The sequence below is a fragment of the Mesoplodon densirostris genome, chromosome 15 (assembly GCF_025265405.1).
Source record: "Mesoplodon densirostris isolate mMesDen1 chromosome 15, mMesDen1 primary haplotype, whole genome shotgun sequence".
Lineage (NCBI taxonomy): Eukaryota > Metazoa > Chordata > Mammalia > Artiodactyla > Ziphiidae > Mesoplodon > Mesoplodon densirostris.
The window spans coordinates 33,503,311-33,523,809 of NC_082675.1; the positions used below are offsets into that span (position 1 = coordinate 33,503,311).

General features: G+C 49.6%; 1 protein-coding gene across 1 annotated transcript in view; it reads left to right on the forward strand.

Moving 5' to 3' along the window:
- L3MBTL4 (L3MBTL histone methyl-lysine binding protein 4) overlaps nucleotides 1-20,499 on the forward strand; it is a 400,149-nt gene that overhangs the window by 369,561 nt on the left and 10,089 nt on the right.

A 20,499-nucleotide genomic window follows, 5' to 3' on the forward strand; every position in this document is an offset into this window, starting at 1 on the left:
AATCTTAAGAAAGTAGAAAAACAAAAGACAAACAGACACAAACATCAATGTGCTTAAAAAGAGTTTGTCCAGGTTACAGCCTATCACTGAAATGTGGGGAAAAAATAGTTTGGAAATAAAGGCTGAAATACCAAAGGCTGTACTGTCCTTTCGCTGCCCTCGACAGTGGGCATATTTTCTTTGAAACTGAGTGAAATGTTCTAACCTTTGTTGGTTATTTCTTGGAGACCTGCCACCTGGCCCATCTCCCCAGGCTGGGCTTGTCCCCACGCTTACCTAGAACATTCATTCCATTTGGAAAGAATTCCTTGGGGAGCTGGAAGTCACCAGTGAGAGGCTTATATGGGAACAATGCCGTGTGGAAACAGGACCATCAACGAGTCGTTCTCGTGCATCACAGACACCCTCAAACACCTCTGACGTGCACTCAGGATACAGAACAAGGCCACAAGGCCCAGGAGCCACCTTTCCCAGAACTTTCAGTCACAGTGGCCACCTGACCTGCTCACTCTGCTCTCAGCTTCACACTCAGTGTGGACAGATGCTGAGATGAGATCAGAGAGGTAGGGACATCAATGAGTAAGTTAGGGAGAAAGAAAATATTATGTATTTAATCCTAGGTGCCATGTATTTTACACATGTATCTCATTTAATCTCCACAACCACCCTTTGCTGCTCTTATCATGTGAAGGGACCACTGGAACCCTGGGACAGAAGGGCAGCCCACCTTCCTTCATTGAACAACAAAAAAAAATGAAACAGGGCTTCCCTGGTGGCGCAGTGGTTGAGAGTCCGCCCGCCGATGCAGGGGACACGGGTTCGTGCCCCGGTCCGGGAAGATCCCATATGCCGCAGAGCGGCTGGGCCCGTGAGCCATGGCCGCTGAGCCTGCGCGTCCAGAGCCTGTGCTCCATAATGGGAGAGGCCACAACAGTGAGAGGCCAGCGTACCGCAAAAAAAAAAAAAAAATTGAAACATACTGAAGACTGAAAAGGATTCTCAAGGCATCTACGGGACTTTCAGGGCTTGGAATGTGTAATTACTCTTAGGTTGAACTGATGTCTATCTCAGATGAGATGACGCTTTATGAGGAGGAAATGTGAGATCCAGAGAGGTAAAGTAACGTGCCCAAGGTCACACAGCTTGACTCTGGAATAGCTGGGATTGGAACCCAGATCTGTCTGACTCTAAAATCCATGCTTGCTCTTTCCGCAGCAGTATGCTTTGAACAAAATAAAATAATTGCTGTGGGAGAAGTACGCACTGCTATGGGAAAACAGGCAGGGGTCCTTTATTCCAGCACAGAAAGCACAGGGATCATGTTACAGGGCCTCCACTGCAGGGAAATGGTGGTTCAGCTCCTTCTCCGTCTGAAATGCTGGGCTTCTGTGCAAGGTCTCTGTCCTGTTACAGGAAAGGGCTCTGGCTTGTATTGTTCATGGCCCTACTTCAGTTCCTATTTATTTAACAAATGTGATAAATTCCTCTCCATGCACATAAGCAGAATTAATAATGACAGGATGTAGGGATTAGGACATGCTCACTTTCTTAACAGCAGCCCTCTTTCGTAGGGAAAGAGATCATTCTAGGTTTGTGACTAAATTTCATTTGTTTGGAGGTAAAATTGTTCAGCTTTACTAACGGTCAGGTGCATTCTCTTCTACAAGCCGATTTCAGTTTCCTGAAGTCCCCCATGTGAATTAATAACAACCAGAGATTGCCTTCTTTCTGTATTATTGTTTTCTTCGGGCTTATTCCTTGCAAAGAGACACAGATTCCTTTGGGTAAAAGATTCTCAGGCATCTGTAACTAGGCACTTAAGTGAGACCAGAGTTATAAGGCCATTGCCATCTTAGGAGGTTTATTTTCTGTAACGGGAATGGAAATTTGAAGGCCCAGCAGCCGGCAGTACACATAACCTTCCCACCATCCTGAACTTAGTTTCTAAACAAGAGCCCTTGGGGGTCTCCTCCCAGCAGGCCTCCATCACATCACTATCACGATGATCTTCTTAAAATCCTCATCTGATCACCTTACTTCCCTGCTTAAAAGCCGCTCCTGGCTCCCCACGGCCAAAGGGACAAAGCCAAACCCCTCCGAGCGACTCTCAGAGGCCTCAATCTGAGACTCCCTGTGTCTTCTGGGGGTACCTCTGACAGCTCCCAGTTAGAAACCGCAAGCCGACCTCACTGCCACCTGCCCTGTGGTCGTGCCTCTTCCCCAGCTGGATGGCAAGACCCCTTTGCTGCCTCGTCCCCTCGTCCTGTCCCCACCTCCAGCGGCGTCCGCCCAGCACTTTGCTTGCCCTGCACTGGGGATGCTCCAAGTTCATTTCGTTTGCTCCATCGCTTGGCAAGTATTTATTGAGCTCCTAATAGGTGCCAGGCCTTCAGGGAGAATCAGTCTTATTGTTTGGAAGGGTCCTGGGGTTATAACCAGCCTACGTGACATTTAAGGCTTTGCTTCTCGAAGTCTGGTCCTGAGATCTGTCACATGAGCATCACCAGAGAGCTTGTAGTAACGATAGAATCTCAGCTCCGCGCCATCCATTCTGCACTAGCCAGACGCCCACGAGAGCCGCACCGCACGGCAGCGTGAGAAGCTCTGTCCTGAGGCTCTCAGACAGTCAAGTTGGGTGGGTGTGTTGCTTGCGTTGCTTGTATGCTTGCTTTACAGTGGTTGTAAACCTATGGGTTTAAATTGTCCTTCATGTAACAAAGTCTTTTTGAGGGCTTGTTAATATAAGTTATACTCTTTGGTGCCGAGAGCACCACTAAATTACAAATAAGCAAATGCAGATTTATCTCTACTGTTCAAAAAGTGACAACTTTCCAGACATTGCTCGTGTTTCCTTCTGCAGATATTTATCCAGTTATCCTTGCAGCCGGGGTATCTGTGCTCGCTCACACATTGTAAATTGGTATTTGTAGGCTTGGCCGCGCAGGTCCTTGTGTGGCCAGCACAGAGTTTTCATAAATGTTTAATTCATGGCAAGCATTTAAAAACCAAGAGGTTTTCACATGAAAACCCAGACTTCTGCCTTCTCTTGAAAATCTGGCAGCCCTGGGCTCACCTTCCTGATGGCACAACAGGCTGGCCCTGGGGGGCCCCTCCTGCAAGTTGGGGGTGTGCTCACCGGTTCACCCAGCCCCCCGCCTCGCCAGCCCCTTTGCTAGGCCTGCTCGGCCCCCTGGACTGTGCAGCCTGAGAACCCAGGCAGGAGTTGGAGGCACCAGAGCTGACCCTGCCTCGGGGAGTGTGCCCCTTTATAGTTCCCTTCAGGGTCTCCGTGCAGACAGGAGGAGAGAAGAGAGCGGGACAGGTGGTGAGGGTGGAGATATGGCCCTAGGCTAGCGATTCTCAGCCCTGGTGACAGGAATTTGTAAAAGCACCACTGCCCACTCCCCATCGGCACCCCCAGAAAGTCCGACTTAATTGGTTTGGGCATCACCAGATTTAAAAGTCTCCACAGGTGATTCTAATCTGGCTTCAGAACCACAAAGCTAGCGCATCCACATAACTTGCCAAAAAAAGTGGAATATGCCAAAGTGAAGGGAAAAAATGTATGCATACATACATACGTATACACACACATAAATTGACAGGATTTACACTGAAGCCTCCTTACTCTGGACGTTGGTAATTCCAGAGTATTGGATGTTTTGTCTAATGGCCTGCCATTTACTTTTCTTATCTATACAAAGAGTTGGCCAAGCAAATAAGTACTATGAGCAAGATTGCTTTAAAATGCTTTAGAGAAACTCGATTTTTTTTTTAGGATTTAAATTCAAATGCCCGCTTGAGCTAAATATAATTTAAATTCTCTATTACAAAAACAAAAATTTGGAGGATATCAGCAAGCACTGTGAATACATCATACAGGGCCCCTCTGACAATCGTAGAACTGCTTTTATTGCATTGTCTATTATCACATAGCCTAAAATTCTACCAGTACTTTAATTACTTTAGACTAATGTTTATTACTGTTAGAATTCAGCTGTTTATGCCACAGAACTGTTCATCCAAGGATGTCATTAGAGAGAGAACTTCCTCTAATTCTGCAGCGTTGATGGAAGCTCTCCCACCCCGCCCTAGTCCACAGATTTGCTGATGGCCTGCAGCACTCTGGCCAGTGAAATCCCTGCAACTTCAGGCAGATTCTCTTGATGAGGGAGTCTGACAATCGCCAGAGCAATTCATGCGATGACTGTATGCAAGAAATTTCATTATTTCTAATAGCTGATGGTGGTTTAATATTTTAATGTAATTATGCTTGATTATATATTGTAATACGCCTTGGCCAGGCTTTGGATCTGGGTCTAAGTAAAATACAGCTAATGGAAAATTCCCTTCCCGTTTTGTTTTGTTTTTTTTTAAACCAGGAATTAAGTCCTAAAGTGAAACTGAATGCAAATCCAACAAGCAATCTCTTGCTGGAGAAAATATTGGTGTAATATATTTGAATGGCCTAGTTTATCAGCTCACTGGGCTAAAATCATACACTGGTTTAGAATTATTTCAGAGTTGCTATTTCTCACCTTTCCCCTAACCTACTTTTGGTCATTTCTGATTTGTTTTATGGGCTTTTATCGAAAGGCAGTCAGCGTGGCGGAGATATAGAGAGACGTATATAAAATACTGTCATTTACTGTGATCACCGTTAAAGAGGGAGGGGGAGGGGGAACTAATGCCAGGATGAGGGTGGGGTCTCAGTGTGGCTCGTCTGTGCTGCCCACTGTGCGCGGACACCCCACTGGACACGCACAGCAGGAACTGACATACAGCCCCTCCTGCCTGGCCCGTCCGTGTAGCAAAGCAGCAATGTGCTTCCGACGGTGACATTCCCACACTCCTGGGAGGCGGGTGTCGGCAGCCAGGGCTGGACTGACGGAGGGCAGTGGAGAGGTGTTAAGATTCACGTGAATTCCTTAAGGCTTCACTTTCATTCTGCTTTGGAGAAAGAAGCCCATGTGAGAGTATCCTTCGCTCCCTCTGCAGAGTCCTCGTCTCTCCCGGGAGACGGCAAGAAAGATAGAAAGAAGGGGGCAGCGTGCGGGCCGCTCAGACCCTTCCCCACCCCACTGAGGCGGGTTCCCTACAAGGGCCCCCGAGGCGTGGCACCTGAAGCCCGACAGCCAGCCAGACTCAGGCCTCAGCGAAGGCCCCAGAAACAGAGGGGCCGCCCTGCCCACTCACGAAAGGAGACGCCCATCTGCTCTTTCACCTGGGAGTCACCTGCTCTCTGGCTGGAAGGGAGGGTCGAAAACCAAAAGAAGGGCTCATTGCTCATTCACACAGTGCTACCTCATCCAAGCCATGTAATTCCCTTAACAATCCTGTGTTGTTACTAACTCACGCCATTTGCCAGTGGAGAAATCTGAGGCTCTGGAAGTCACACGTCTAGACAAGGTGCCCAAGGCGAGTGCTCAGGGCAGCCTGTTGCCGAGTCCACGGCTCGGTCCCGGCATCACAGCAGCCCGGTCACAACCGCAGGCAGCTCCCGATGGAGGACAGGCACTCTTTGGCTCAGAACTGTTCGTTTTGCTCTTAGCAGAATTTAACTGCCTATTTTGAAATCTTTTCCTTAAGGGCACATTGTAAAGTTTAGAAAAGGAAAAAAAGAAAAGAAAAACCTTACAGCCACCAGAGATGAAGAGGGGAGATGCAAACTCCCACGAGAGGCTCCCAGGGAATGTTTATTAAAGGTCACCTCATCTGTGATGCTGCAGGCGAACACAGACACATCAAACTCGTAGAGACGAGAAAACAACATGAGGCTGATGGGAAGAGTGGTGAGGTGGGTGAGAGTCGGGGGCCAGCTTTGATACCCGCTGTGTGCTTTGCTGGCCCTGGGACTGGGGACAGGTCTGGACCCCCAGCACCTCCCTAGGCTGTGTGGAGCTCAACCACCACGGCATAGGAGCTGCACTTCTGACTGGGGAGGGATCTCCAGTGAAAGGTGTTCGCGTTCATGTGCCTTTACTGGTCCATAGTCGGAGTGGAGCCGATCAAAGGCTGCATCTCCTTCAGACTCTTACTTTGTTCTCTGGAGCCCCAGCTGTGCCACCAACACCACTTCTGTGAACTGGCTGCTGTCTCTGACCAGGTCGCTCTTACTTGCCAGACCTGAGCCAAGACGGTGTGATGGCACCCCTCGCTGCTGGCTGGCCCTGCGGATGGTGCGCACACTCGGAGTCACGTGGACACTCCGCGGCATCCATCCCCCGACCCCGACCCCAAAATCCGTCCCTTGAATTAGCCTGTCTCCTGGGGTGCGTATGTACTGCGCCACGCCCCTCCCGCCCCCCGGGAACCCCTTTACTCCAAATCCACTCTATTCTGTGTCCTCTACCCTGTTCTCCTGTGCTCTAAACTTGACCCCATAGATGTCACACCTCAAGGCCTAACTCCTACGTCCCAGGCAGGTAAATAATTCCTCCGCATGGATTCTTACTAAACCTTCATCTCCAGACCGGCCTTTGCCTATGTGTTGGCAATATTCCTCCATCACTTAAATACCCACCAGTTCCTTCATAAGGCAGGGTAATGTCGGGGTCAAGGGAGGCCAGGAGGCCAGACAGCTCAGCTGCGAGTCCGCTTTCTAGCAGGTTCTTAGGCAAACTCCATTTCCTCTTTGTGGCTTAAAACGGTGCCTGGCACTTAGTGCTGCCTGAGGGCTGGGCCTTGTGGGGTGGGGTCAGCTTGGGGAGGCAAAGGGGAAGCGGACCGGCTTTTAGCAGTTGGGGGCAGGGCGAGCTGAGCGTCTCACCCGATATTTGATAGGACGCTCTTTACCCACGATGTTGTCTCCCCTCCAGGGCTGTCACAGGCCGACCTTAACTGGATTCGTCTTCTGGTCCCCACTGACCCCCTGTATCGCCTGTCAGGTTATTGCCTTTGGTTCAGTCCATTATGTTTTTCCTTCCCAGCTTGTGTTTCTCCTTTGTGTCTTCACTCATCTGCCCAGCTCTCTCATTTGAACTTTGAGTATATAAGAGCTTTTTACTTAAACTTCAGAGCAGTTTATAAATAGGCTGCTTAGTTTCAGCCAGCAGGTAAAAGCTTTCGTCAAATTGTTTCTCCTCCCTGCAGCACTGTTATCTGGAGCTCCCAGAAAGGAAAAGTTGCGAATTATATTTTCCTAGTCATTAAGGCAGCATAATTTGAGGCCCAACCAGCAGTTTTCCTTTTCCCCACCTAGAATTTACCAATATGATTTGGGCCACTAATCTACACCTGTAAAATTTTTCCTTCTGAGAAAAAACTCTCCTAATGACACTTAGATCATTACCCATGATTCAGGAAAACCAAAGTCCAAACATAATTTAGAAACAAGGTTCAGATTCACTCAGTGCAAATTATTTTAGCTTAGTAATTAATTTTCTCACCAAGAAACAAAGGGAAGTATAAGCAACAATAGCCAACCTTTGAAAGAATAACATGCAGAGATGAGAGGTGGGGAAGGGTTCCCTGGAATTCTCCCCTTCCTGTTCAGAGTCTGAAATAGAATGGCATTTTCCCCAAATAGTCAGTGACGTGGGGAACGTCTGGTGTTATTACGGTTACATGGTGAAGTGTGTTTAACGTTTTCTTTGGACTTGCATTCAACCGTCATCATCTTCCACTTGGAATGACTCGGTGGGAACCCCTGAAAAGAGGAGGCCATGAGAATGGCTGAGAAGCAGCAATTTGGGGTGGTTTATTAAAGTGGCAGCAACGGATCTGAGGTGGGCGCTGTTCTAGAAGAAGGTGGAGCTCAGTGATGGGGTTCAGGGGTACTTTCATCCCGCCGACTTGTTGCCACAGTGATTTATCCCTGCATCCCCCAGAGTGTGACACGGGTGTGTCCTAGTAGAGGGACACGGCCTTAAACAGAGTTTAACAGATCTTGCTGCCCAGGTTAGCATAGACTTTGCCGCAGCGCAGCCTGACCACGTGATGGAGGAGTGTCTGGGGTGGGGACACTGGCCATAAGGAGACCTGGGCCAGGAGGGAGGGCTCCTTCTCTGAACGCGCACAGGTGACGTGGGAAGCAGGAGGGGTCGTCTGGCCTCAGAAACGTGCTGTTTTTCATTTATTTCAGGCACATTTTCCATCACAGCCATTTGTCCTCTGTCAGCATTCCGTCTTGTTCCCCGTGTTTTCTCTTGCAGATGGTTTATTAGAAGCGCTGCAGAATGTTTCTAAATGTGATGCGTCACAAGAGCAGGGCTTTGAGAGCGTGGTGACAGCTCACCTGAGCAGGTCTTCTCCACACACCGGCTCTCTTCATCCCTAACGCTGCTGTGCCTTTAAATCCACACCCACCCACATAAACACACAGATCTTGGCATCTTGCCTTTTATAGTGGATAATTAAGAGAAGGATTTGGTTGGTAACCACCTTACTCCCATAATTCATTACCAGTGATGGGTAATCCTGTGACCGAGCAATCCATCACTTTCAATCCTTCAGACATAATCTCATTCTGGTGACTTCCACAGGGTCTTCAGTGGAAGGTAGCCTTTCCGACAAGATCACTGATCCCGAAGGCAGTTATTCCTGCAGAGCTGAAAAGCGGTGTCATTTACTTGAGAAGGGGGCTTACCCTGTCATCACAAAGTCCCCTTCATGTGGGAGCTGAGGCTCCATTTACAACAGACCGTCTGCCTCTCGTATGAGCAAAGTCAGGGCTCCCCTAACAGAGACCCGTCAGTGTTTCTTATGTCTGTCTGTGCGCTGAGGTAAGTGACCCAAGGAAACTGCCATCCACCTGCCGAGGTGATGCAGCCCAGTCCACGTCCTCAGGTGCCCCTTGGTTGTTGTTGGAATGTCTAATATGATAGGTTTGGAATAGTTACTTAGAAGTTTCCTGGAGATACTTGCCTAGTAGGTACTTTTACTGATACGTGTAAAATATATAGTTTCCAAATTGTGTATCTTTTGATATAATCACATAAATGGAAAAGAATAGTCAATTAAGTCATTCCAGGAAAAATCATACTACCTCTTATCCCATCACATTCCGACCTCTCTACACAGGCACGTGATAGATGCCAGAGATTTGATCCAATCTCTTGCACTTTTTAAAACTGGAAATTACAGATAGACTGTCATTTCTGCAAGATATTAGGAATATGTAAAATTAGCATCTAAGTCAAATGTATACTGTAAATGCAGTAGGATCATAAACGTACTTTTCTGAGCCTTAATTTATCCTGGCTAGGTTTTCCAACAGCAGAGAGCATAGTTTTCAGTCTGTACTTTCTCAAAGCACGTGATGGGCTGTGTGCCCGGCATGTTCGGGCCCCTGCAGACTCCGTGCAGCCCAGTTCCTGACTGGTTCTGTGGGTTGTTCTGGTTCCAGGCTTCCACAGGGAATTCTAATGGAAGGATGTGAATTTCAGGCAGCAGAGGCCCTGCTTCAGACCAATGAATGTTCTTGCCTCCTGTGCTGAGTTATTATCAAAAACAGCCTCTGACTGTGCCTGCAGCTCGGGGGGGCGAGGGGGGCGGTTGGAAAATCAGCTCAGCACGCAGGACAAAATGAGGAGAAGAGATGGCTCAAGGCCAGCTGTTCAGGCACGTGGGACACACATGTGAGGGCAGGGTGGCAGCTGTTGGGGGAGGGGGGCAGCCTGCACAGGTCTGCTCCGGTCGGGGGTGGAGGTCTCCATTGGCAGGGCTCCCACTTTGCAGAAGAAGGTTGAAATGCAGAGTGTCGTCGCCGATCAGATTCCTTCATTATCTCTCCGCCTCGTATTTGCCAGGTGCTTGTTCCTGCCGCTGACATGGTTGGAGGGGTTTTTTCCTTTCCTGTTTTCCTAAAACACACACATATGTACACACACACACACACACACACACACACACACACAACCTGAGCATAGTAAAAGCTTTCCATTTTCTTGAATGCTAATAAATTGGAAAAGAGGTCGTATATATCATCTGTGCATATTGACATCGAGGGATTCAAGGGATGTTTAGGGAGAGAAGATAGAAGACTGAAAAGAATAGCCTTTGAATGACTTAGAACCGAGTTTCTGACAAGACTTGAATCACATGAAGAAGACTATGGAGAGACTGCATGTTTTATCAAGCTCCAGAGAAAAGAGCTTTTCTTAAGTATTGGTATAACATTTCTTCTTATAATCCAATAATTTTAAAAGAAAAGACTGAAGTCTATAGAATACCAGCATTATTAATTTCTTCTTACAACAAGGAGGACTAGCCTTAACATCGCTTTGTTTTGACCTCACTTCTTCCAGTCTTCACCCCTCTGTGCTCCCTGTTACCAGCAGGTGAGACCAGGCCAAGGAGCCCAGAGGACTCCATGGGGCTGAGATGCCCTTTGGGTCCATGTGTGCAGGGCGACAGGCAGGAGGGGTTCCTCAGAACACAAAGCCCTGGGGAGTTCTGGCACGGGTGCAGACCCCGGTGAGGGGGAGGGGGGGGGCAGGGATGAGAATCAAGCCCCAGCCCCCAGCCGCAGCCTCTCCCAGGTGCATCCTTTCAGCTTGTTTCCCTGAAAACAAAGAAAACATTGGAAATAGGTACAACTCCTAAAAAGAGAAAACATCCCATAAGCTGCTTCCTCATTGAATTTGCCCAAAAGTCAAATGTGGAAAGTGAGATGTGAAATACTAGTGTATTTATGTGTTTTCAACAAAACAAGGATCACAAGTAAAATATGTCATCAACACCTAAGAGGGGGGTGCAGTTTTACTTCACGGGGGCGGCCCAGCTTCCACCAGGTCCTCCCTCTCCCAGAGCAGACCCTCCTGGGCTGCCCTGGGCTGGAACAGCTCCCCCGGGACCACTCTCTGAGGGGAGCACAGAGCCGTGTGACAACACGCCGGCTCTGGGACATGCAGATCAGTCACTCGGGCCCTAGGATGCAGACTCCTGTTTCTGATTCTCTCTGTGACACGTCTGCACCTCCACGAGGGGGACCCTTGGCACGGCCTGGTGCAGGCATCTGTACTGAGCATCTTGCCAAGGAAGGAGCAGCTCTCCTGCCAGAGCTGAGAAGGACAGCCAGCTGCGCGCGTGCCCAGGCGGCGAGCGGGCCCTCGGCTTGCTCACCCCGGATGGCAGCCTCCTGTCACCTCCTGGCAGGCTGAGCGCCATCCCGGTCCTTCCAAAGCTCCCAGAGCCTCTCTGATGAGGCCCACTTGGGTCCTGGGTCGACTCCCTGTAAGCTTGTTCATTTTGAGTTACATCCGACCATGCTTCTTCCAGAGATCTGTTTGGAGACAGATGGGTCTTAGTCGGTTTTCCTTATTAAGAAGCAACCCTGTCTTCCCGAGAATGACCCCCAAGTATCACTTCTGCCTCCGCCTTCGGATTGAAACGTAAAGGCAGTGACAGAAAGAACCCGCTTCTGAAGGAGGGGAGGAGAAGAACCCCGCCAGGGTGGAGGGCTCCGCGGTCGGCATCCCAGCCCTGCGTCAGAATCACTTTTGCCAAGTTATTGATTGGGTCTGAGACCGTTGCATTATCTGTAAAAGAGGGCTCATCACACCGCCCCCATGAAGTCACGTGGGGTAAATAAAATCAAAAGTAAAAGCTTGTTGGGCTTCCCTGGTGGTGCAGTGGTTAAGAATCCACCTGCCAATGCAGGGGACACGGGTTCGAGCCCTGGTCCAGGAAGATCCCACATGCAGTGGAGCAACTAAGCCCACGTGCACCACAACTACTGAGCCTGCGCTCTAGAGCCTACGGGCCACAACTACTGAAGCCCGGGCACCTGGAACCCGTGCTCCACAACGAGAGAAGCCACTGCAATGAGAAGCCCGTGCACCACAACGAAGAGTAGACCCTGCTCGCCACAACTAGAGAAAGCCTGCATGCAGCAACGAAGGCCCAACGCAGCCAAAAATAAAGAAATTTATCTTTTTTAAAAAGAGTAAAAGCTTGTCCCCTTGGTCCCCAGCTGGCCCCAAGTCTGGAGCCCATGGTCCTGGAGCCCCGGCTGCATCCCGTGCGTGCTGTTGGTCATTCTGACTGAGTGCCCCTGGCCGGCAGGCACGGAGCTGTGCCCCGGGCACATGGGGCGTCACCGCAAGCCTAGGAAACCGAGGAGTCCTCTCTCTGGATCTGACCCGGGGATTCTCTGATCAGGTTGAGGACCCACAGACCCTTTGCTCTGACAGTGCGACTGGCAGCTGGGAGGAGGGCAGGACAGGGAACAAGGAGGCAGGTCCGGCAGAGTGTCACTCGTGGTATGTCCACGGCGGGCGCTTCAGCTTCCCACCAGGCAGGAGGGTCTGTTCTTCTGCCCTTTCCCATGACCTATACCTGCCTTGTCACTTGTCAGCAAACACCTACGGAGCACCTTCTATGGACCAGGTGCCGTGCTGGTGAGCTAGAGAAATAGCACCAGGCATCTGCCCCCTAGAGGTCGGCCGGCCGTGTAATGTTTTAAGGTTTGTGCCTGTATCAGTTCACTGCCCTCCCAGCCTCCACGTGATAAGAGCGCGGCTGGCAGACCGGCCTGGGCTTTGGCCCCGGTCGCACTGTGCTGCCAGCCTAGGAGCAGGGACCACACGCTGCCCTCAGCTCGGGGGGCTTCGCTTCCAAATCCATTTCCCTCAAGGATGTGCTACCATCCACTGCTGGAGTTAAAGTTTCTTCACGCACAGTAGTGATTTCTTTACGTGTGTAAAGACAGCAGGGGCTTCCCATTTGTAAATCCAACCCAGCCGGGCTCGTTCTTTGGTAACTACCCGAGGAAGAGGCAGGGAGGTCCCAGGAAGGGGAGGCCGGCTTTGAGAAGAGCAACTCCAGTTGTCGGTCAAGTTGATGCTAGTGTTCATTCAGTTCTGGTCTCACCTTTGCAAGTGGAGGAAAACAGTCTTGCAGAGGATTCAAAAAAAAAAAAGAAAAGACATATTGGGTGATTGAGATGTAGTATACAATCAGAAGAACTTAATTAATGATGTCTCAAGCTGTGTGAAGCAGATATTAAACTAAAAGGTCACCCTTTAGCCATCAAAAAACATGCTGCCCTGAAGTCTTTTGTTGTATGACTAACATAACAGAAGTTAACATGGATTTTGTTGCATTTTTGTTAAAATGAAACCAGGGAATATCTGCTTCTCGCATACCAAATTAAGGAGTAAGTGTCCAAATCACAAACAATTCCCAGCCTTTTCAGTAATGAGTGTACTTGGCAAATGAAAGCCCACAGGATGGAAACTCATTGTTTACCGGCACAGACTAAGTTAGCATTTGCCACTGCATTACTTGTCTCTGCAGTAAAATTCCTTAGTTGGTCCAACAGCCCTATCAGGTGGCAAGCACCTGTGCTGCTGGGTACCATGTGTCAGGTCTGCGTCACCCCGTGGGGATGTGAGGCTGCATTGGAAATGACTGTCCTTGAACCGATGCTCCACTCACGGAGCTGCAGAGCAAACAGACGATTTCCATAGAGGGCGGCAAGGTGGGGATCCTATGGGAGGCACCCCGAGGAGGCAGGGCTCATCCCCCAACGGGCTGGGAGAGGGCTGTGCACAGGGGAGAGGCCTGAGGGCCTCGTGCCAGGGAGCCCTGAGCCTCTGGGACTGGGAACCGATAGACTGGCTCCTGGGATTCAAGACCCCTTAAAAGAGTGTTTGCGGGCTTCCCTGGTGGCGCAGTGGTTGAGAGTCTGCCTGCCGATGCAGGGGACACGGGTTCATGCCCCGGTCCGGGAAGATCCCACATGCCGCGGAGCGGCTGGGCCCGTGAGCCATGGCCGCTGAGCCTGCGCGTCCGGAGCCTGTGCTCCGCAACGGGAGAGGCCACAACAGTGAGAGGCCCGCGTACAGCAGAAAAAAAAAAAAAAAAAAAAAAAAGAGTGTTTGCTGCAGAGGACCAAAAGAAGAAGCTAAAACCCCGCCCTCGGGACCAGAAGCAGGAACAGTAGATCCCTTCCTGCGGGGAGGGCTGGGCCCGGCTCTGCGAAGTGTCCCGTGCTTGTTCAGTGACTTGCTCTGTCGGGACCTGGCTGTGTCTGGCAGCATGCACCTCAGAAGCACCTGTGTGGATGGAGCCTGGGCCAGCAGGTGCAGGCGGGCAGGAGAAGCACCCTGAGGTGGCCCCCGAAGGAGGGAGGACGGGGCCAGGGAGGAGGGACAGACGAGCTGGGGGAGAACTGGAGACGCCGTATCTTGCACAGGGTGGACACAGGTGGGTGGTGCTGAGGGGGGACCGCGGGAGCCCCTGGGTGATGGGGTGGGGGGGGCCAAAGGCAGGGTGTGAGCCGGATGCTGCCTGTAAGGGTGGCTGAGAGGGGCACCCGGGGGAGGGCGACCTGCGGTGGGTGGACGAGAGCAGGTCCCTGCTTTTCACTGAATGAGCGGGCCTGGCCAAAGAGGAAGGTCAGTGGATTCTGAGCACAGGTCCCTGGTGGTAAAGCCCAAAAGGTGGGGCTTCCGAGGAGCCCAGGCCTCTCCGTGACCGCCTGGAAAACTGTAATGACGATTTAACCGAATATATCCAAAATATCGTTTCAACATGTGAATCAAGATGTGAGAAACTATTAAGGAGGTATTTTACAGTCTTTCTTTTTGTACTAAGTCACCAAAATCCAGGATGGAGTTTACACTTCCAGCACCTCTCGGTGTGCACCATCCACCACTCAGGTGGCTGCAGGTGGCCCGCGGGGAAGGGACAGTGTGCAGATGTAGACCATCCAGGGCACTTCGTCCCACCTGTGATTCAGGAGCTGCTCCCACGAAGGCACAGAAAGTTGTCTCGCCGATCACATTGGGCTCCTCTTGTCCTGTTTCTCACTGTTGTTTCGGGGAACAAATGGAAAAGAGGAGGGTCTGAGTCCAATGCCATCAAAATCAAGAGAAGATGATGCAGCCCAGGAATGAAGGCTCCAAGCATGGGAACTACAAAGACCTTGAAACTCGGTGATGGTGGGGAGAAGAGGCATCGCCAAGTGCAGGGCCTGATTCTCCCTGCTTCTGCGGCGGAAGTCACCACCGGAGTAGGGCGCCCACCACAAAGGGAGCGGATGCTCAGTCGGTGCCGGGTAAACTGAGGAAAGCCAGCAGCCGTCCCAGTCTATACAGCAGGCGAGAGGCATCATGGAATTGGATGTTGGGACCCATCGCCATCTTATTTTTTACTCCCTCCTCTTTGGAATGGAGAGCATGGTGGAATTCCTGCCCCTTTCATTGAAGCGGGTACTTGTGAAATAGCCCCTGTTTCTAGTGGGATTAAAAATAACTCAAAAAATAAAAATAAAAATAACTCAAGGCCCAGCCGTGCAGCCTCTGGTTACCATTTTTGACTCACTTGCTTCAGTTTTGTTGTGTGAGCCTTTGTGAAGAAACAGCCGTGTTTACAGAGCATTTCCATAAAGGATTTTTCTCCTCCGGGGGCTAGAACAGAAGTGGGAAGGACGAAGAGAGGGTTAGAGAAGAGCTCAGGGATCCGCTTTCCTGTTATTTTCAGATGAATTAAAATCCTTTAGTCTCTAAAGACTTTTTTAGGTCTGGAATCTGGAAGCGCCCTGTGCTGTACACCAGGCCATGGGTCTGTTAGGTCCTTTCACCCCGAAAGCCGCCCCTGAGTCACATGCCATCCAGAGCTGGCCCGTCCAGCTGTACATGGACTTGCAGAAGATGGCCTGCATGGGCTGGGGTCTTCCGTTCAAGGGCAGATAATAGCACTCACCACGGAGACCTGTGTCATCAAGGAGTCAGCTGGATTCCAAGCGAGTTACTGCATCTGCGAGAAAGGTAATGACATAGCGCTTTGGGAGATGGAACTATTTTTTCACTCCTGTCTGAGGGCTGCTGGATGGACTCAGACCCCCGGCCAAGTCTTGATGCTCTAGTCGGGGCCTCCCTAGACCCTGCAGCTGGACACAGAGTTGAACATGCTGGCCATGGGCATTTGAGAGTGCTCCATCTCAGAGCACCTTGACTGAAGTCATTAAACACTTCATTATATTTTTTTTAAGGCATAAAACCCAAAAGAAATACCCAGGGAGAGAAAAATAGCACAAAAATTCTTCCAACCAAACTATTCTACAAATGGCAAACCACCGAGGTGACAAGCAGTCCATGCTGTTTTTTGGAAGGGGAAATACATCTATCTTATGTGTAGGCATATACTTGTTTACTGTCACTCACACATCGGTGTTAGAGGCAAAGCCAGGATTACACATACATTTCATTTTCTGATGCAAAAGACATTTTGATTAAGTAAACTGCTAAGACCTCCAGCGGTCGGGCTGCTTTTGCAGGCTGAATTTTCTTGGCTGACTCTTAGGGGAGCTGGGTAGGAGGCACTGCTGTAGTGAGGAAACACAACTGGGAAATGCCCAGAAAGAATCCCGCTGCACACAGAGCTGGAAGCTGGGCCCGGTGGGTGAGATGTATGTATGTTACCCAGTTAGGAGAACCTTTCTGCCCTCTCTTCTTGGTGGGCATCCTTTCCTAATCTAGAAGGCTCTGTTTATTCAGAGTGCCCCAGGATAGAATAATCTGATCCTTTTGATGTTATGAGAATACAGTAATACCTTCATCACAGGCTCACGAGCTTGAATTTATTTACAACGATGTAGTGATGTGAGCCATGCTGGGCTTGGTAAAAAGCTAAAATCGGTGTGTTCATATTCGATAAAAAAAAATGTATGCAAAATTTTCAGTGGATATTTTCAAAAGTCTAATTTTATGCACAGAATTTAAAATAATGCAGATCACCCCACATTCTAAAGTCTGTCAAGAGCCACATAATTTCAAAGCTGGCAGGCTGAGCGTGTGTTCACAGCATGATCTGTTGCCACACGTGGGCACCGGTTTGCCTGGGAGACAGACGCCCGCCCTCCGTCGGCCTCAGCCAGGGGATCCATGCGCACCAGGACTCCACAGATGACTTTGGTGACCCTTGCAGTGTCATTCTGGGGCCACTTGGGTGTGAGATCTGAATGTGGCCCTGAGGATCCTGAGTTTCGGTCTGAATTTCAGCTTCCATAGGTTTTAGGCACATCCAGCCACAATGGCTTTGGAAATCTAAGTCCCCACCTTCACTATTGTCACAACTTAGAGTATCTCTGTATCTTGTAACGGTACAGTGGTCCCTCCTCAGCCGTGTTTTTGCAATCCATGGTTTCAGTTACCTGTGGTCGACTGTGGTCCAAAAATATTAAATGGAAAATTCCAGAAAGAAACAACTCATACGTTTTTCATTGGCTGCTCTTCTGAGTAGGGTGTTGAAATCTCCCACCATCCTGCTCCCACTGGGAACGAGAATCATCCCTTTGTCCCACCCTTTGGCCACTTAGTATCCGTCTCACTTATGGATCTACTATCGTGTTATCGAAGTGCTTGTGTTCAAGTGACCCTTACTTTACTTAACAGTGGCCCCAAAGCACAAGATAGTGATGCTGGCGGTTGGGATGTGCCAAAGAGAAATCATAAAGTGCTTCCTTTAAGTGAAAAGGTTAAAGTTCTCAACTTAATAAGGAAAGAAAACAAATCGTATGCTGAGGTTGCTAAGATCTCTGGTAAGAACGAATTTTCTATCCATGAAATTGTGAAGAAAGAAATTTGTGCTAGTTTTGCTCTTGCACCTCAAGCTGCAAAAGTTATACCCACAGTGCCTGATAAGTGCTTAGTTAAGATGGGAAAGGCACTAAATTTGTACAATATGGTATTTTGAGAGAGATTGCATTTACAAAACTTTTATTACAGTATATTTTTATAATTGTATTTTACTATCAGTTATTGTTGTTAATCTCTTACTGTGCCTAATTTATAAATTAAACTTTATCATAGGTATGTATGTACAGGGAAAAAACATAGTATATATATAGTTTGGTAGTATCCTGGGTTTCAGGCATCCACTGGGGGTCTTGGAACATCTACCCCACAGAGAAGCGGGGACGGCTGTAGCGTTATGTCTGATGTGCACTGAACACTTATGTGCTGGAGCCGTTCTAATCCCAAGAACTCAGTGAAGTGTGAGTACTGCAACTACCCCTTTTTTTTTTTTTTTTTTTTTTTTTGGCAGTATGCGGGCCTCTCACTGCTGTGGCCTCTCCCGTTGCGGAGCACAGGCTCCGGATGCGCAGGCTCAGTGGCCATGGCTCACGAGCCCAGCCCCTCCGCGGCATGTGGGATCTTCCCGGACCGGGGCACGAAGCCGTGTCCCCTGCATCGGCAGGCGGACTCTCAACCACTGCACCACCAGGGAAGCCCTACCCCATTTTAAAGATGGAAAACCTTGGTACAGAAGAGTTAAGCATCTCATCCAAGGTCACTCAGCAGCTGCATGGGACCAGGATTCATACCCAGGCAGGGTGGCGGGGATCGGCCCTTCCCCCGATGTCACCGTCCTCTCCCAGGTAGACTGATTATCTACCCCAAACCCTCAGCTCCGGAAGAAATCAGACCCAGTAAATGGTACAAAGAAGGCAAAACAACCACCACGAAACACTCCAAAATGCCTGCCCTCTCTCGTGTTACTATGGAGAATTCGTCTTGCGTTGTGTTGATTTTGAATAAAGCCACTTCCGTGCATAGAGTGTCCGCCTGACCTCAGGAGCTTAGAGTGGCACCTGTCACTGAAGGCACATTGTCGTCCCCTCCCACCAGCTCTGCGCTGTAGGTATTGTCACCTCCAGTCGTATAGTAGCGATGGCAGCTGGTTATTGCAATGTCCCTGCTCAGGTCCTCCCTCCCTAACCTAACTCACGTCTTTTAGAGCAGGAAAACTCAACTCCCGGCTTTCCGACTCACGCTGTAAAGCTGAGAGTAGTAAAAATGTTATCCGTGGTCAGCATGTGAGTAGTTCTGGCGGGGCGCCCCCAAACTGGGGCTGCCGGCACACAGGCAAGAGCCCTCCCTCAGGAGGGGATCTCACCCAGCCGGTGGCTGCAGACCTTTGCCTGCTGCCCCCCTGGGGGGGCGGCCCACTCTGGCATCCAGAGCCTGATCCCCACCAAGCTCTGCTCAGCCTTCCAGAAATCCAGCCTCAACCTTCCTCAAAACAAATAGACTGATTTAATGGGGACAAAGAACGAATTCCAAAGCCACTGAGAGCATAAAGCCGCCTGAGCGCAAATGCACGGCACCCAGCCGGCTCCCTCCCTGCCTTGAGTGGTGACCTCAAAGCCATCTTGCTACTAGAACTGAATCCCCGTCCTACGGGGCCAGAGCCGTGGGCAGCAGTGGACGGAGGAACCCAGTGCCGTTCGGTGGAGCTGACAACCGCACCTTGGGTTCATTTCCAAGTGGCTGCCTCAGCACTCAGGCAATCTGCTTCCAAAATTACCATGTGGGAAATTCCCTTGCTTGGGAGCACAGGGGGGTTCTTTTGCATCTCGGAGGCCTGTTCAGCCTTTATTTGTGAATCACACACAGGAACGCAATCACCATCACTAGACATCTTCGTTCCTTCCAAGCATAAGACCGATTCCTCGTGGCTTTTCAGAGTCCTGTACGTTTCAGAAACGACACGTGATTGGTTACCTAGGGCATGGGTTTGGGACACATATGTGATTTGTCTTTTAAGCCCATGCCATTTCAGCAAAAGCAACCAACTGATGGATGCGGCACTTTTCCAGAATAAAGCCCTGCTTTGGCTCAGGCCTTAATCCCTAAGAGCACAGAGCTCTAACTCCTGGCTTCCATGGAGAGCTTGGCGATTCTGCGTGGCTGGAGCTGCAGATGCTCTGTGACGCTTCCTCCCTGGGTTTCCAGGGCTTGTTTTGTACCTGCTCCCGTCCAACCTGACAGCTTCATTAAGGAACATTCACATCTGTAAACCTACTGGCTTTGTGAAGATGTGAAGTTTCAGCCTTACGTGCTGCTGGCTGAACTACACGGAGGAGATAACCTATTTACATACTAAAAAGGTCAGTGTCGGACAATCCGCATTTAGAGATGAACTTGCTGCTGCCTGCAACTGGAGCAGAAGAATTTGGGAGAAGGCCGCAATTTTTCCGTCTGTTTATCTGTGTGGACCGCACACGTGGGTAAACATGCTGGATGTCTGTGCTCAGCGGTCGGGCAGAGATGGACAGGCTCCCTTGTACTTTAGAACCTCTCTGGTCACTAACCAGTAGGCGATTATGTGAACATGCAAAGCGCAGGACAGCCTCACCTACTAACAACTGTTAATTAATTTGAGATGGAAATACTTGCGTAATAGCTCTTCAGACATGGTCAGTAAAACACAAGCCTTCACAATAGACTTTAAATGATATAGCTACTGCTTACTTACCTGCCATTTGCATTAGGAAAGGTAGACTTTTAGAGGGCGTAGAACATTTCCTTTTGTGGTCTTTCTTTTCAAAGTCTTAAAATATCAACAGCTTTATTCGGCTAATGTGTGTTGAAAGTATCTTAAAAGATGTCGTTATAAAGGCATGAATTTTCTCTAGAATCTCGGTAGTGGTTTTGTCCTTATCCATTTGTACATTCAAAGCAGAATAATGAGGGAATTGAGATCCATGGCTCCATCTAAATGTCAGGATATAACAGAAGATTAAAGTTCCTCTTGAAGGTGGAAAAC